We start from the raw sequence: 17,538 nt of genomic DNA, 5'->3' as shown, positions 1-17,538 counted from the left end.
AAATGCTGAACAAGCAGTTTTAGCTTGTCACAAACCAGGACATCCTAGCAAAGAACTGCTCTATCTAGCACCGCCTCCACGGGGATTAAAGGAACATCTCCATAAACACTTTAAGCATTGCAAGCCGGAAAAACGTATATATAAATATTATATATAAATAGTAACTGATATTGAATTTCAAGGTTGCATAGAAGAAACGCCATTAACTTATAGATAAAAAAATTTTAAATATAGCCGTATCGTATGAGGCGCATGCAAGAAGATACTTTCCAGGGTGAGCCAACGAGTAAAATAAATGCCTAGTATCTTGAGTGGCTTAACACCGCAATAGTCTTGGGGTTCCTTAAACTCATTAATTTTCTTGGTAATAATATACGACACCATGAAACTACTAATACGTGTCCAAAAATATCGAGAGAGGTGTCAAACGACGCGTCTTGGCATGAGTATTAATAATCCGAAACCGGAAAATAAAAATTTCGACTCGTTCAACTCGTTAACGACAAACCGAAAAATTACCCGCGGGTCCCTCCGAAACCGGGGTGGTATCCATAGTATTTTTAAGCAGAACACGTTTCTGCATTGGCGGCCTTCGGCCGTGCTTATAAAAAATTACCCTGGGTGGGTCCAACACCGGTTTGGAGACCAAAACTATATCCGCGCAAAACACTTATGTTCACAATTTTTTTGTGAGTACACCAGCATTACCACAACGACATGAGAATCGAATATCTCCGGAGAGAGATATAATTTTTATTTTCCGGTTTCGGATTATTGTCGAGATTAATACGCGTATTTTGACACCACTTTCGATATTTTTGGACTCGTATTAGCAGTGTCATGCTGTCGTATAGAATTACCATTTTCTTTAGGTCTTTGGCCTGTGTGCGAAAAATTTACATATCGGCTTTGGGATGCAACACTTTCAAAATTATTACATTTTTTTACTTCTTCGTAAAATTCTTTTAATGGTAATTTTTTGTTTGGCGTGTCGATATATTGTTTCACAATCTCTGAATACCGGCCGGTATGCTTGCACGCATAACTTCAACTTAAATTAATGGAGTGGCATTGGCAGCGATTTAGTTTAGCACCCCCCGAGTTCGGGGTTTAACTTGGTATCAAATGAAAGAGGGAGTTCTCCCGATCACAAATATATATATTTTAAAGTGCGCAAACTTATAATTTAAAAGTTATTTGTTGTTAAAGTTTGCAAATTTCTATAGAACTTTTATATGTGTATACGTATATATATTTTATGACATTACAAATCTGTGCTGCCACATCTAAGAAACGGAACAAGTGCAGAATCGAAAAATAACTTATAAAAATACCTTTCATATGATGTATATATATATTTAACTTTTGTAGTCTTTATTTATCAAAAATTTGAAAAAGCTCTTTTTTGCAATCGTGAACGAGCTGATTTACCTTATAACTCTTATGTTTATTGTTATGTTAGCCAATCCAACACCGGCTGCGCCATGTACAGTAATTCTGCGTCGAACACCTTTCTGCATAGGCGGCCTTCGGCCGCGCTTATAAAAAATAACCCTGGGCTACGCCATGCCAAGTCCGGGTGTGTGGCATAACCGTGGCTACCGCCACGGTGATGTCCTTCTGCGCAGAAGAGTGTACTATGCGGAAGGACATCACCGTGGCGGTAGCCACGGTTACACCACACCCCTAAATGGCCAAAAATCGTATAGAATGTGCGTTGACTTTAGGGCTGCAAATAAAAAGTTAATTGCCGATAAATTTCCTTTGGCACGTGTAGACGATATTTTGGGTAACCTTGGCCGTGCGAAATTCTTTTCTACTTTAGATCTTTTTTCGGGTTTTCACCAAATTCCACTTCACAAAGATTCAAGAGACATAACATCTTTTAGTACTGACCGCGGAGCTTTTCGATGGAAGGTGTTACCATTTGGTCTGAACGTGGCTCCAAATTCATTTTCAAGAATGATGTCAATTGCATTTTCTGGTATTTCACCCAACAAAGCCTTTATGTATGTAGACGATATAATAGTAATTGGATGTAGCGAAACACATCATTTCAATGATCTAAAAAAACTTTCGAGACCTGTAAGAAGGTCAACTTGCGACTTAACCCAAAAAAATGTAATTTTCTTCGACCTGAAGCAACTTTCTTAGGGCATAAATGCTCAGCAAATGGGTTGCTGACGATTCAAAAATTTAAGCAATTAAAGGTATCCTAAGACACGCGATAAAGACGCTTTCCGAAGATTCGTGGCATTTACAAATTATCATAGGAGATTCATTCCAAATTTCGCTTCTTTAGCAGCTCCATTGAATCGTTTGAGTAGAAAAAAAGTTGAATTTAATTGGGATACGGCATGTGAGGTAGCTTTTGAAAAACTAAGAAAAAGTCTGATTTCTCCAAAACTATTACAATATCCAGATTTCACCAAAGAATTTTTAATTACGGTTGATGCTTCAGAGTTAGGTTGTGGTGCGATACTGAGTCAAAATCATAATGGTAACGACTTGCCAATTTGTTTTTTGAAGCAAAACCTTTAGCAAATCGGAACAAAATAAAGCAATAATAAAATTAGAACTTTTGGAAATATATTTTGCAATAAAGCAATTTCGTGCATATATTTATGGCACTCACTTCAAAGTTAAATCAGATCATCGTCCACTAGTTTATCTATTTAATATGAAAGATCCGTCGTCGAAACTTTCCAGAATCCGTTTGGAATTGTCCGAATATAATTTTACCATAGAATATATTAAAGGAAAATCTAACGTAGGTGCAGACGCATTATCGCGAATTTCAATTCAAGAACTTAAAAATTCCAATAATCAAATTTTAGCGGTACAGACGAGGTCTATGACGAAACGTCACGAACAACTACAACAATCGGCTGAAGACATAAACGAAGAAAATATTAAATTACAGGTATTCGACAAATTTTCATATAATTTTTCCAAGAAAATCCATAGGATAAAAAGCCAAATATGTCATGACACCGATAATGATAAAATTAATTTAATTTAAAAATATATGCGCATTTAAAACATAAAAAACTCGAGTTACTTAATATTGTGTGTACTAACAAAATAATGCAATTAGATGAATTACTTTTGAAGCTTGAAAAAGAAGCTGGTAAACACAGTATTAAGCAAGCAGAATGGCAAAAAGATGATCAAATATTTAAATATTTTTCTATTTCAAATTTTAAAAGTACAGGGAATTCAATTTTAAAAAATTTACAAATACTATTAATAGAACCTTTCGTAACAGTTACGGACAACGACAAAAAACTTAAACTAATAGAAATTTACCACAATGACCCGATATCAGGTGGTCACTGCGGAAATAAAAAACTTTACGCAAAAATACGTACAAAATATTATTGGAAAGGTATGACCCGTGATGTTGCCACATACGTCAAAAATTGCAAAAAGTGCCTTTTGAATAAAATCAAGCCAAAAACCAAAGAAATTTTGGTGCTTACACCAACACCCTGCAAACCTTTCGATGTCGTAGTTATATATACAATAGGACCTTTGCCTGAGTCGAATAATGGGAATAGGTTCGCGGTTACCATTATGTGCGACTTAAGCAAATACCTAGTTACAATATCAATCCCTGATAAGACAGCAAAAACAATTGCAACAGCCATTTTTGAAGGCTTCATCCTCATTTATGTCATAATGAAATCAATTAAAACCGATTTAGAAACCGAATATAAAAATGAAATGTTCTCTGAATTAAGTGGGCGCGTCCGTTAGCTATTAATATAAACGATAAGGTAGTAGTACAAAAAGAACCTAGAAATAAACACGAAAGTAACATATATAGTCACAAAAATTGATGGAGTTAATGTCACGTTTTTAGATGAAATGAATCAAAAGAAAAAAACCGTTCACAAAAACCGAATCAATAAGGTAAACTAAAATATTTTAATACAAATTTACAATCTAACTTGTAACTAATTTTAAATTTTCATTACTCTGTTATTGAAGCATGAAATCTCAAATTAAAATTTATATTAATATACGAAAACAAAAAATTCAATTGGCATGTAAATAAAACCAAATATTAATATGCACGCACTATTTGCAATAAAAATATATAATACATTAACTTAATGCAATAGAAATTAGAAAACAAATTACATGTAAGTAACTGAATTCATATTATAATATTAACAAAATTTCATAGGTAAAAAGAAAAAAATTGTTCTCATTGAACGAATGAAAAAGGGGAGGAAAACCCTAATATCATACATTCATTCAACCAAAACAATTTAAAAGTCATAGGAACAAGAAGAATATTACAAATCTGATCAACTTGTCAGATTCTTCTTTTTCTAAGGAAGGGTGGTATAACCGCACTGCGTAAACCAGCCTTTACGCACTAAACACACCCCTGAGTGCAAATGGCATCGCCGTCAGCTGTTGCTGAACAGCAATGCCAATTGCACTCAGCAGGGCCAATTGCATTCAGCGATGAAAAATGATGGCCGCTGAGCGTGGGTGAAAAACGAACCCGAGTGAATTCGTTTTTGGACATTTGCAGTTACCGGTCGTAAAATCTAAGTAGAGAAGAAAACTAAAGTAAAGATTTATAAAATAGAAAGACCGAAACCAAATTTATGAAACTAAAAAGATAAACATTTATTATAACCAACAGTGTAACGTGAAACTAGAATAAAGAACGTTTATTAAATTAATAAGAAACATGAACAAACAAAATTTACTTTAAATAAACTAAATCTAACCAAACATAAAAAAAGCCAGGCTTATTGTTGTGTGTGTGGGAGCGGGTGTGCACATAGGGCTGCATACCCACAAGCGTGAGTATTATCCCAGCAAAAATGCTTGGCGATCAAAAGCCAACCTTATAACACCATTTGTGGTTTTGAGCACGGCAACACGAACTACACCGTCACTTCCTTGAATTGTTTCCATGACTCTAGCCAGAGGCCACTTTAGAGGAGGATAATTTTCTTCCTTCACCAAAACCATGTTACGAACCTTTACGTTAATTTCGAACGAACTCCATTTTTGTCGCTGGTGCAAGAGAGTTAAATATTCGGACTGCCATTTCCTCCAAAATTGCTGTTGCATGCAGCACACACGCTGCCATCTGTTGAGTCGGCTCATTTCAATTTGTGTTAGATTGGTGATGTAAAAGGTGCGCCAATTAGAAAATGTGCAGGAGTAAGCACATCTAAGTATCGATATTTTCGAAGATAGGGCAAAGTGGTCTTGAGTTCACAATCGCAGCAATTTGGCAAACCAATGTACGAAGCTCTTCAAAGTTCAGAGCTGAGAGACCTGCAACACGATAAAAATGATATTTGATTAGCTCCCCATTGGGAGGCCAATTCAATGCCGTCGTTCACACATTGCTCCTTTACTGACCTTATATGGTGCTGATTTAAAAAAAGTTCCTTTAGCTCGCTCAGTTCACGTTTTGTTCCAACAAAATTCGTTGCATTATCAGACCATATTGTTTGGGGCTTTCCACGCGTACATACGAAACGTTTTAGTGCGGCTAAAAACGAAGGAGTGGATAAGTCCTTTACCATCTCCAAATGAACTGCCTTTGTTGAAAAACAGATGAAAATGCTTATGTAACATTTAATCGGAGGCCCATTTCTGACTTCGGACTTGTAAACAAACGGCCCACAAAAATCAATACCCGTAGTTGTAAATGCTCGGTTGAACTGGACTCGTTGTGAAGGCAAGCTGCCCATCAAATGTTCCATTATCTTGGGCTTAACATGAAAGCAGCGAACGCACTTGTTTATGACACGAGTAATTGTTTTTCTACCACCAATAGGCCAGTATTGAAGGCGAATAGAGGCTAGCAGGGATTGTGGACCGGCATGAAACAGCTGTTCGTGAAAAAATGTAATAATTGAATCAGTTATCGGATGATTCCTGGGCAAAATTATTGGATGCTTTGCGGAGTAGTCTTAAGTTGAGTTCTGAATTCTACCACTAACTCGGAGCAATCCATTTCCGTCGATACAGGGGTTCAAAGGTCGAATGTCCGATGAAGTCTTCACTTGCAGTTTAGCTTCTATCAAATTATAGTCCTCTTTCAAGTGCGAGCTTTGGATCAAACGAATAAATAAATGGGTTCCACGTTGAAGTTCTATAGGATTTAGTGGTCCAGAGGATCTCGTGCCAAATGGTTGTAAAAAACGGGAGACGTAAGCATATACCTTTCGCAATTTGGAAAAGGAATTAATAAATTTACACCTTACCGACACATCCTGTGTGGCTACATGCACAAACGCACCTTTTTTCTTCTCTGGTAGTACCTTTGGTAGGGCAGGAGATACTGGCCATTTGCATAGGTCATTTGCTAGGAATGATGGTCCGTGCTTCCACATTGGCTTACTTAATAATTCCTTTGGGCTGGCTCCTTTAGATAATATGTCAGCTGGATTCATTTCAGATGGAACATACAGCCATGTCATGTTCTGCGCCATTGTTTGTATGCTATTAATGCGGTTGCCAACAAATGTGTTAAAATTAGCTGGCTTGTTACTCAGCCATGATAAAACAATAGTCGAGTCTGGCCAACAAAATACCTTACCATTGAAAACGCGAAGATTAGTCACCTTATTTACTAATTCTGCTAATAGCGAGGCGGCCGATAACTCAAGCTTTGGCACTGTGAGTGTTTAAAGTGGAGCTATGCGCGATTTAGAGCAAAGTAGATTTGTGCAAACGATTCCCTCTTTCTCTGCCCGAATATATACGCAAGCACCATATGCTGTCAAGCTTGCGTCGCAAAATACATGGATTTTTATATCGGCATCAGCCATTTGTACACATCTATCAAATGCGAAACGAGGTACGAGTTCATATTGGCTACATATGTCTAGCCACGCTGTCTGAATAAATTGAGGTGGGCTATCATCCCAATGCAAATTTTCCCTCCAAAGTTGTTGTAGAAATATTTTGGCCTTCGCAACCACAGGCCCAATCAAACCAATTGGATCGTATAATCTGGGAATAGTTGATAAAATAGTGCGCTTTGTTACCTTTGTTGGCGCAGTAAAAGGCGAGAATGAAAATATAAACGTGTCTAAGTTAGGTTCCAAAATTAATCCAAGTGTTTTCGTTAAGGTAGTGCCATCATGAAAGGCTAAAAAACTTTGCTTTTCTGCATCAGCTATATCCAATAATAAACGCTTGTCATTTGAGCACCATTTCCGCAACTCAAAATTTCCCAAAGAAAGTAACTCCCTTGTTTGGTATAACATATCACGAGCATCATCCAAGGAATCTGCACCTGTAATCATATCGTCTACATAAAAAGAATTAGTAATGGTTTTTGACCCAATTGGATAGGCTTGCTCTTCATCAATACACAGTTGTTGCATTGCTCGAATTGCTAAAAACGAAGCTGATTTTGTACCATAAGTTACCGTGTCAAGTTTATATATACGAAATTTTTCAGTAGGACTATCCCTCCGGACAATACACTGCAGATAACTATCAGGATCAGACATTTTAACGCAACGATACATTTTGCATATGTCTGCAGTCAGAGCGATTTTAAATGATCGAAAGTTCAATATCGTGTCGAATAAGGTGGGCTATATTGTAGGCCCTGCCATTAAAATTGAGTTTAGTGAGCGTCCATTGCTGGTTGGCGCAGAACCATCAAATACAACACGTAGCTTTGTTGTTGTGCTATCTGCTTTGTGAACGCAGTAATGTGGTAAAAAATGTGCACGTACCTGGGATGGTATAACGTCAATCGCTGACCTATGTCCAAGATCGATATATTCATTAATAAATGCAGAGTACTGATGCTTGAGTTCAGGATTACGCTGAAGCTTACGCTCAAGTGATTTAAATCTATTTAAGGCCTGTTGATACGATTCTCCTAATTCTTCTGCCGGCATCTTTTTATGTAAACGTACCGCCAAATTCCGAGCGAGTGTAGTTTTTAAGAAAGTGATTTTCGCACCTTTCTTCTTCCTCAGTCGTTTGAGAAGCTGAATTTATACGTTCCTCTATTTCCCAAAAACGCTTTACGAAATTATCAAGTTCTATATTTGTTTCAACCTCACCTGAAATGCCAACAGCTGTCAAACATGAAAGTTTTGATGACTTTGTGGTACTGCTTCCAGACACAACCCATCCTAATTTTGTTTTTTGTAATACAGGTAGATCTTCAGACAAACGTATTTGCTCGACTCATAACAGGTCGAAGAATAAACTGGATCCAATAGGCTTACCTATGCGCTGCGGTTCAAAAAATAGCGGATCTGCTAAATTAATGATAGTTGGAATCTTCCAGTCAACGGATTTCAAAGAACGTCTTGGTTGCACATCGGTGATGGTAGGTGCGTCGACTGCTGATAATTTGGTAGAGTAATTAGTGATACGTGAGTATAGTTCAAGATCAACGATATGATCTGCAAAAAATCCATTTTGGCTTATGGCAGAAACGGACAATGATGATTTAAATTTTCTTAACTGAAGCTGATTAACTAAGCGATTTGTGACGAAGTTGAGCTGGGATGCAGAGTCAAGCAACGCTCTGCAAGGAACCAGCGAACCAGAACCATTTTTTACGTGTGGAACCTATGTGTTGTGTTGATGGCAAACTAGAATTGTTCACATTACCCGAAGAAAGTCCATAGTTTGATGTTGCCGGCGAATCTTAAACTAGTGCGTTGTTGGATGGAGCATTGCCTAGATGAAGCAGCGTGTGATGTTTCGATGAGCAATATTTGCAGTTACCTGATCTACAGCTCTTGACTGAATATCCAGCTCGAAGGCAGTTTATGCAAAGTTGCAATTTTTTTACCTCCTTATACCGCAAGGAGGGTGAAAGTCGAAGAAAGTTTTCACACTGTACGTTGGTATGCTGGTTAGAGTTACATGATTTGCATTCGCTTGACGTCGAAGCAAGCGATACCTTACGATTATTGTTTAAATTTGATCACTTTCCTACCTGTATGTCGGACCTTAGTGTAATTTCTGCGTTTTCCACATTTTCCAAGCGCTGGCAGCGTTTTTCCACAAATTTAGACATTGAGTCCCAGGATGGTAATTCATTTATGGGTGTTTCTTCTTCCCATTTTTTTCTGGAGGCGACGTCCATTTTTTGAAAAATAAGTTGGATAAGCATACCATCCGAATTTGCTCCTTCGTTGTATGCAGTGCGCGTAGATGAGCGTTGATACCGTCACTTAATTCCCGAAGTTTTGCCACTGACTCACCTTGAATGCTCCTAAATTGTACAATATATCTTATATGTGCCTGAAAATTCAAACGCTTATTATCAAATCGTGCCTTTAGTAAATCGATTGCTTTTTCATAATTTTGCTCTGAAATTTCCAAAGAACGTATTGTGTCTAAAGCAACGTCGCGAATGCTAGAGCGCAAATGTTGGAATTTTTCAAAACGAGTTAAATCAACATCTTGATGCACCACTGTTTTAAACATTGAAAAGAAATCAGGCGATTCTTTATAATTACCACTAAACTTCGGAATCTGGAGTACTGGTAGTTTCTTTTTGGGCGGTGTAACGATGATCGATTGTTCTCCTGCATTTATTCTACTGGTAGAGTTATCAGATGCTGCTGAACGAAGCGAATGTAATTGGCGTTTCAACCTTGTTTTAGCCTCTATGTAGCGATTTGTGAATGTCGAAAGAATTTCCTCGGAGCCATCCTCATCTTCCAGTTGTGAATGCGCAACATAAACCTTTTTTCTAGCCGCTCCACCTGCTCTATTCGCACTTCAATTGCCGGTTCATCCATATTCCGCAGAGCTTCGAAGGTTAGCTTGTCGTCAATCGCAGTAATTTTCTGCACAAGGGAATCTCGCTTCTTCTTCTTTGTGCCTTCTAAATCCTCCGATTTCTTTGGCGGCATGATGGATATGATCGCTAATAATATTTATATAAAAAGGGGATTAAATAATACGGGCCGTGATCGCAAATCACGTCGGGGTCACCAAATGTTTCGTGGCCGCTAAGCCTTTTTAGCAGACAGTTGCCAAATAAAATGAGATGCAGTTCGCCAAACCTCTGAAGCAAATTAAACAGCACAGCATAAAGAACCAAGCTGAAAAACTACTAAAGTAAATGCCTCTATCGTATAGCCAAATTTAAGCACTGTAGGTGATACCAATCGCTTCCAAAAAAAAGACAAACCTGGATAAAACCAGTGTAAATTTTCCGCTGTAGAAAACGCCTTAAAATCCAAAACGGCGAAGCCAAATATTAAGGGATGAAGCTTATGCCAATTGCGTGCAAATAAAAAACCAAGATTTAATATTTTTGATTATAATTTATTTTACCGCAATCGATGTGCCAATGTCGCAGTCCAGGCAGAAAAGAAGAAAGAAAGATCAGCTAAATAGCCAACGTCCCCTAATTACAATATTCGATATGTATATATATATTTCATTGTACATGCATATGTACAAACCAATTAATTGTGCAACTCACTTTATTTAGCGGTCCCCGATTCTTCGCTGCAAAATACCGTAGATTGCTTATTAGCTGTACCATCAGCTAATGTAGCAGTCGGTGACATACTTTGCTTTGCAATTACAATTTGTCAAAGCAGTTTCTCCCAACATAGAAGTGGGAGAAGCAACAAAATATTAAAAAACTCTGCAAAAATCGTTGGATCATGTGGTCCACTGGAGTACTTACCATTATACTCCACTGTAATGCAGCAATGGACCAACTCGTGTTTCTACACGAACACATTGTAAGCCGATCATTGCTCCGCTGCAAAAATCGTTGGATCATGTGGTCCACTGGAGTACTTACCAATATACTCCACTGTAATGCAGCGATGGACCAACTCATGTTTCTACACGAACATGTTGTAAGCCGATCATTGCTCGTTTTTAACGACTATAATCACTACACGAGGTTTATTGGACTGTGGGTACTCCATGGATTACTCTGAAGTAATGCGGAGCTGGAGTATATGGTCCGGTCCTAGGACATCGCAATGTTAATTGGACCATATTTTTTGTATGAATTGTGGTTAATTTTGGGGCACTCGCTTGGTCCATAGCGAGTACTCCATACATGCATGCATGGAGTACTCGCGATTTTTGCAGGGTCGTTTTTAACGATTGTAATCACTATACGATGTTTATTGGACTGTGGGTACTCCATGGATTACTCTGATGTAATGCGGAGCTGGAGCATATGGTCCAGTCCTAGGACATCGCAATGTTAATTGGACCATATTTTTTGTATGAATTGTGGTTAATTTTGGAGTACTCGGTTGGTCCATAGCATGGAGTACTCGCGATTTTTGCTGGGATGCTTTAAAGACATACATCCATAAATGCACGCATGTATGGAGTACTCGCTATGGACCAACCGAGTACTCCAAAATTAACCACAATTCATACAAAAAATAGGGTCCAACCCTGCAAAAATCGTTGGACCATGTGGTCCACTGGAGTACTTACCATTCTACTCCACTGTAATGCAGCGATGGACCAACTTATGTTTCTACATGAACATGTTGTAAGCCGATCATTGCTCGTTTTTAACGATTGTAATCACTACACGATGTTTATTGGACTGTGGGTACTCCATGGATTACTCTGATGTAATGCGGAGCTGGAGTATATGGTCCGGTCCTAGGACATCGCAATGTTAATTGGACCATAGTTTTTGTATGAATTGTGGTTAATTTTGGAGCACTCGCTTGGTCCATAGCGAGTACTCCATACATGCATGCATGGAGTACTCGCGATTTTTGCAGGGAATTAATATTGCGATGTCCTAGGACTGGACCATATACTCCAGCTCTGCATTACATCAGAGTAATCCATGGAGTACCCACAGTCCAATAAACATCGTTTAGTGTTTACAATCGTTAAAAATGATCGGCTTACAATGTGTTCGTGTAGAAACATGAGTTGGTCCATTGCTGCATTACAGTGGAGTATAATGGTAAGTACTCCAGTAGACCACATCCCTGCAAAAATCGCGAGTACTCCATGCATGCATGTATGGAGTACTCGCTATGGACCAAGCGAGTGCTCCAAAATTAACCACAATTCATACAAAAAATATGGTCCAATTAACATTGCGATGTCCTAGGACCGGACCATATACTCCAGCTCCGCATTACATCAGAGTAATCCATGGAGTACCCACAGTCCAATAAACCTCGTGTAGTGATTATAGTCGTTAAAAACGAGCAATGATCGGCTTACAACATGTTCGTGTAGAAACATGAGTTGGTCCATCGCTGCATTACAGTGGAGTAGAATGATAAGTACTCCAGTGGACCACATGGTCCAACGATTTTTGCAGGGATGATCCAACGATTTTTGCAGGGATAGTACATTTAGGAGTAGATAATATAACACTGCTCTACAAAATTAAACTTTTTGCATTACCCTGGATCACCACTATTTTTTTTTTATTTGCTATAGTCCCCTAATTATAAAAATGGTCGAAATTTAAAATTCTATGGATACGTTTTTGTTTTTTTTTTCTAAAATTTGCCTGTTTTGGAAAGGGAGATCCATTGATTTTATCATATCTCTGGAACGGGTTGCCCGATTTTGTTGGAGAAAACAGCATATAATAGCAAATGAAGTTACCTTACAACTGTTTAAATACCATTTTTTTAATACTTATTGGTTTCAGAGTTATTTGCATCGCATTATAAAAAAATCGTTTTTTTTTTTTGTATAAAAAATTTCCACTTTTTTTTCTTCTTTAATTCGTAAAAATTCGAAAGAGACAAAACTTACAACTTTTATTAGATGATCGTCAAACTGTGAACATTCCAAATAAGGCAAGCTTTATTTCATGAAAATCCATGGATAAACGGTAATATTATTAACAATTGAGTGAATGAAGGGAAAATACGTATTTTTAATATTTTTGTTTATTTAGCTATTTAAGATACGTTTATTAAAGAAATTCTACAAAATTTAGTACTTGAAATATTTAAAAATAGTTTCCACTTTTTGCTTGTCTACTGTAATTTTCTGAATTTGATTCTTGTCTAAGAAACCAATTATAATCCCCCATCATATTTTCGTTCCAGAATCTTTGATAACGCTCCTCCTTCACCAAGTTTGAATATAATCGAATGCTTTTTCATTTTTGTTTAGCGCCTTAACAAAATTCTTGACTAATCCAAGCTTGATATGTAATGGCGGAAAAATCACATTCTCCTTTTTTATTAGAGCAGCATATTTTATATTGTGTGTGCCTACTTCGTGATTGGTTCTTGCTGGCCAGTCCTTCCTTATATAATGTGTGTTTCGATCTCGGCTATCCCAAAATCAAAGAAAGCAACAATGTTTTCTGTAACCACCTTGTAGTCCAGTTAGTAAAGCTACCACTTTCAAGTCGCAACATATTTTCCAATCATGTTTTTCGTAATGAATATATTTTAAAAGTTTGGACATGGTTTCATAAGTCTCCTTCATATTTACGGCGTGTGCGATGGATATTGATGGCTTCTGATAGTCATTGTGTAATAAAACTGCTTTAAGGCTTTCTTTGTTACTATCAATAAATAATCTCCATTCACTTGCGTCATATGTTTGGCCAAGCTTTCCAAAAGGCCAGTTATATCATTGCAAAAACATATATTGTCTTTATTTCTATAAAAACAAGCATATGGCTTATTTCGCTCACGATAGGTAGTTATCGTAACCTGTTTTTCTAATAAATTTCTTTCTTTTAGACGGGATGCAAGTGTCTCTGACTTATCTTTTGGAAGCTCTAGGTCTCTGATAAGATCGTTTAACAAGGACTGTGTCAGAGGCTTTGGGCAAAATCCATCTGATACGCTGGAGATTTTTCAAGACGAAGAAATAGGCGATGGAGGAACTTCAGTATACGTATTATGTTGATTTTTGAGGACATTGAACTCCATCTGAATCTTGCACGGGAAGAGTAAAACCACCAGCTGAAATCGTGGGATAGGACCAAATCATATGTTTGCCAAATCCTTTTTTTTACTTAAACAAAAGTAACAGTTAGCATCATGATCACATGTTTCTCTCCACATCATAGGTTTTTCAATTTGCATGCTTTCTCTGTGAAAAATGAGTATCATAAATATTTTTAATTAATTAATGCAATTGTTACTTACTGAGGGTAGGATTTCCATTTCTTTAAAATATATATACAGCTATCACAAATTGAATTTGTCGTCCAATATTGGCTCAAGTTCTCAACATCTATTTTAAAATAATCCCTATATGAATTTTGTAGTGAAATAGTGAAATTTAACCGCCCTTTTGCTGTAGTGTAAAGACCACATACATAACAAAATATATTCGGGTCATTTTTGCAGACAAATTTTCTACTGTTATTATTCATTTTTTTTAAAAATTCACTAACCAATTAATAGTTTTTTAGTTTTAGTTGTTGACAACTTGACTTTTCGCGATCAGGAATGCTAGTTAAATAACATTGAATGAACTAACTGAATTACTTTAAATAGTCGCAGGCCACTTCGATTTTCAAAAGTATGTATCTTTTTATACTCAGTTGAGCAGAGCTCACAGAGTATATTAAGTTTGATTGGATAACGGTTGGTTGTACATATATAAAGGAATCGAGATAGATATAGACTTCCATATATCAAAATAATCAGGATCGAAAAAAAATTTGATTGAGCCATGTCCGTCCGTCCGTCCGTCCGTCCGTCCGTCCGTCCGTTAACACGATAACTTGAGTAAATTTTGAGGTAACTTGATGAAATTTGGTACGTAGGTTCCTGAGCACTCATCTCAGATCGCTATTTAAAATGAACGATATCGGACTATAACCACGCCCACTTTTTCGATATCGAAAATTTCGTAAAACCGAAAAAGTGCGATAATTCATTACCAAAGACAGATAAAGCGACGAAACTTGGTAGATGAGTTGAATTTATGACGCAGAATAGAAAATTAGTAAAATTTTGGACAATGGGCGTGGCACCGCCCACTTTTAAAAGAAGGTAATTTATAATTTTTGCAAGCTGTAATTTGTCAGTCGTTGAAGATATCATGATGAAATTTGGCAGGGACGTTACTACTATTACTATATGTACGCCTAATAAAAATTAGCAAAATCGGAGAAGGACCACGCCCACTTTTAAAAAAAAATTTTTTTTAAGTAAAATTTTAACAAAAAATTTAATATCTTTACAGTATATAAGTAAATTATGTCAACATTCAACCCCAGTAATGACATGGTGCAACAAAATACAAAAATAAAAGAAAATTTCAAAATGGGCGTGGCTCCGCCCTTTTTCATTGAATTTGTCTAGGATACTTTTAACGCCATAAGTCGAACAAAAATTAACCAATCCTTTTGAAATTTGGTAGGGGCATAGATTTTATGATGCTAACTGTTTTCTGTGAAAACGGGCGAAATCGGTTGATGCCACGCCCAGTTTTTATACACAGTCGTCCGTCTGTCCTTCCGCATGGCCGTTAACACGATAACTTGAGTAAATTTTGAGGTAACTTGATGAAATTTGGTATGTAGGTTCCTGAGCACTCATCTCAGATCGCTGTTTAAAATGAACGATATCGGACTATAACCACGCCCACTTTTTCGATATCGAAAATTTCGTAAAACCGAAAAAGTGCGATAATTAATTACCAAAGACAGATAAAGCGACGAAACTTGGTAGATGGGTTGAGTTTATGACGCAGAATAGAAAATTAGTAAAATTTTGGACAATGGGCGTGGCACCGCCCACTTTTAAAAGAAGGTAATTTAAAACTTTTGCAAGCTGTAATTTGTCTGTCGTTGAAGATATCATGATGAAATTTGGCAGGGACGTTACTCCTATTACTATATGTACGCCTAATAAAAATTAGCAAAATCGGAGAAGGACCACGCCCACTTTAAAAAAAAAATGTTTAAAGTAAAATTTTAACAAAAAATTTAATATCTTTACAGTATATAAGTAAATTATGTCAACATTCAACTCCAGTAATGACATGGTGCAACAAAATACAAAAATAAAAGAAAATTTAAAAATGGGCGTTTTTCATTTAATTTGTCTAGGATACTTTTAACGCCCTAAGTCGAACAAAAATTAACCAATCCTTTTGAAATTTGGTAGAGGCATAGATTTTATGATGTTAACTGTTTTCTGTGAAAACGGGCGAAATCGGTTTATGCCACGTCCAGTTTTTATACACAGTCATTCGTCTGTCCTTCCGCATGGCCGTTAACACGATAACTTGAGCAAAAATCGACATATCTTTAATGAACTTAGTTCACGAACTTACTTGAACTCACTTTATTTTGGTATGAAAAATGAACGAAGTCCGACAATGACCACGCCCACTTTTTCGATATCGAAAATTACGAAAAATGAAAAAAATGCCATAATTCTATACCAAATACGAAAAAAGGGATGAAACATGGTGAGGTAATTGGATTGGTTTATTGACACGAAATAAACTTTAGAAAAAACTTTATAAAATGGTTGTGACACCTACCATATTAAGTAGAAGAAAATGAAAAAGTTCCGCAGGGCGAAATAAAAAACCCTTAAAATCTTGGCAGGTATTACATATATAAATAAATTAGCGGCATCCAACAGATGATGTCCTGTGTCACCCTGGTCCACATTTTGGTCGCGATCTGGAAAACGCCTTCACATATACAACTACCACCACTCCCTTTTAAAACTCTCATTAATACCTTTAATTTGATAGCCATATCGTACAAACACATTCTAGAGTCACCCTGGTCCACCTTTATGGCGATATTTCGAAACGGCGTCCACCTATAGAACTAAGGCCCACTCCCTTTTAAAATACTCATTAACACCTTTCTTTTGATACCCATATTGTACAAACAAATTCTAGGGTCACCCCTGGTCCACCTTAATGGCGGTATCTCGAAACGGCGTCCACCTGTGGAACTAAGGATTACTCCCTTTTAAAATACTCATTAACACCTTTCATTTGATACCCATATCGTACAAACGCATTCTAGAGTCAACCCTGATCCACCTTTATGGCTATATCCCTAAATGGCGTCCACCTATAGAACTATGGCCCACTCCCTCATAAAATACTCTTTAACACCTTTCATTTGATACCCATATCGTACAAACGCATTCTAGAGTCACCCCTGGTCCACCTTTATGGCGATATCTCGAAAAGGCGACCACCTATACAACAACCACCACTCCCTTTTAAAACCCTCATTAATACCTTTAATTTGATACCCATATCGTACAAACACATTCTAGAGTCACCCCTGGTCCACCTTTATGGCGATATTTCGAAACGGCGTCCACCTATAGAACTAAGGCCCACTCCCTTTTAAAATACTCATTAACACCATTCGTTTGATGCCCATATTGTACAAACAAATTCTAGGGTCACCCCTGGTCCACCTTTGTGGCGATATCTCGAAACGGCGTCCACCTATGGAACTAAGGATTACTCCCTTTTAAAATACTCATTAGCACCTTTCTTTTGATACCCATATTGTACAAACAAATTCTAGGGTCACCCCTGGTCCACCTTTATGGCGATATCTCGAAACTGCGTCCA

General features: G+C 37.1%; 1 protein-coding gene and 1 pseudogene across 9 annotated transcripts in view; one reads left to right on the top strand and one right to left on the bottom strand.

Moving 5' to 3' along the window:
- LOC137244380 (uncharacterized) overlaps positions 1-17,538 on the bottom strand; it is a 469,574-nt gene that overhangs the window by 344,998 nt on the left and 107,038 nt on the right. Inside the window, exons 6-7 of one of the 9 annotated variants that reach the window (XR_010950945.1) lie at positions 5,398-9,901; positions 4,514-5,310 (exon numbers count right to left, since the gene is read on the bottom strand). The exons of 4 other annotated variants lie outside the window; for them this stretch is intronic. The gene's annotated coding sequence lies outside the window, so the exon portion shown is untranslated. Of the gene's footprint in view, positions 1-1,730; positions 2,004-4,513; positions 9,902-12,911; positions 14,059-14,114; positions 14,203-17,538 lie in introns of those variants that run through there. 4 more of the 9 variants (XR_010950938.1, XR_010950942.1, XR_010950937.1 and 1 more) reach the window with 4 other exon arrangements.
- Positions 1-17,538, top strand: part of LOC137244379 (probable phosphatase phospho2) — a 53,391-nt pseudogene that overhangs the window by 7,863 nt on the left and 27,990 nt on the right.

This window comes from Eurosta solidaginis, chromosome 3 (genome assembly GCF_040869045.1).
Source record: "Eurosta solidaginis isolate ZX-2024a chromosome 3, ASM4086904v1, whole genome shotgun sequence".
NCBI classification, from domain to species: domain Eukaryota; kingdom Metazoa; phylum Arthropoda; class Insecta; order Diptera; family Tephritidae; genus Eurosta; species Eurosta solidaginis.
The sequence above is the reverse complement of the archived record's forward strand: the minus strand, read 5'-3'. Positions and strand labels throughout refer to the sequence as shown.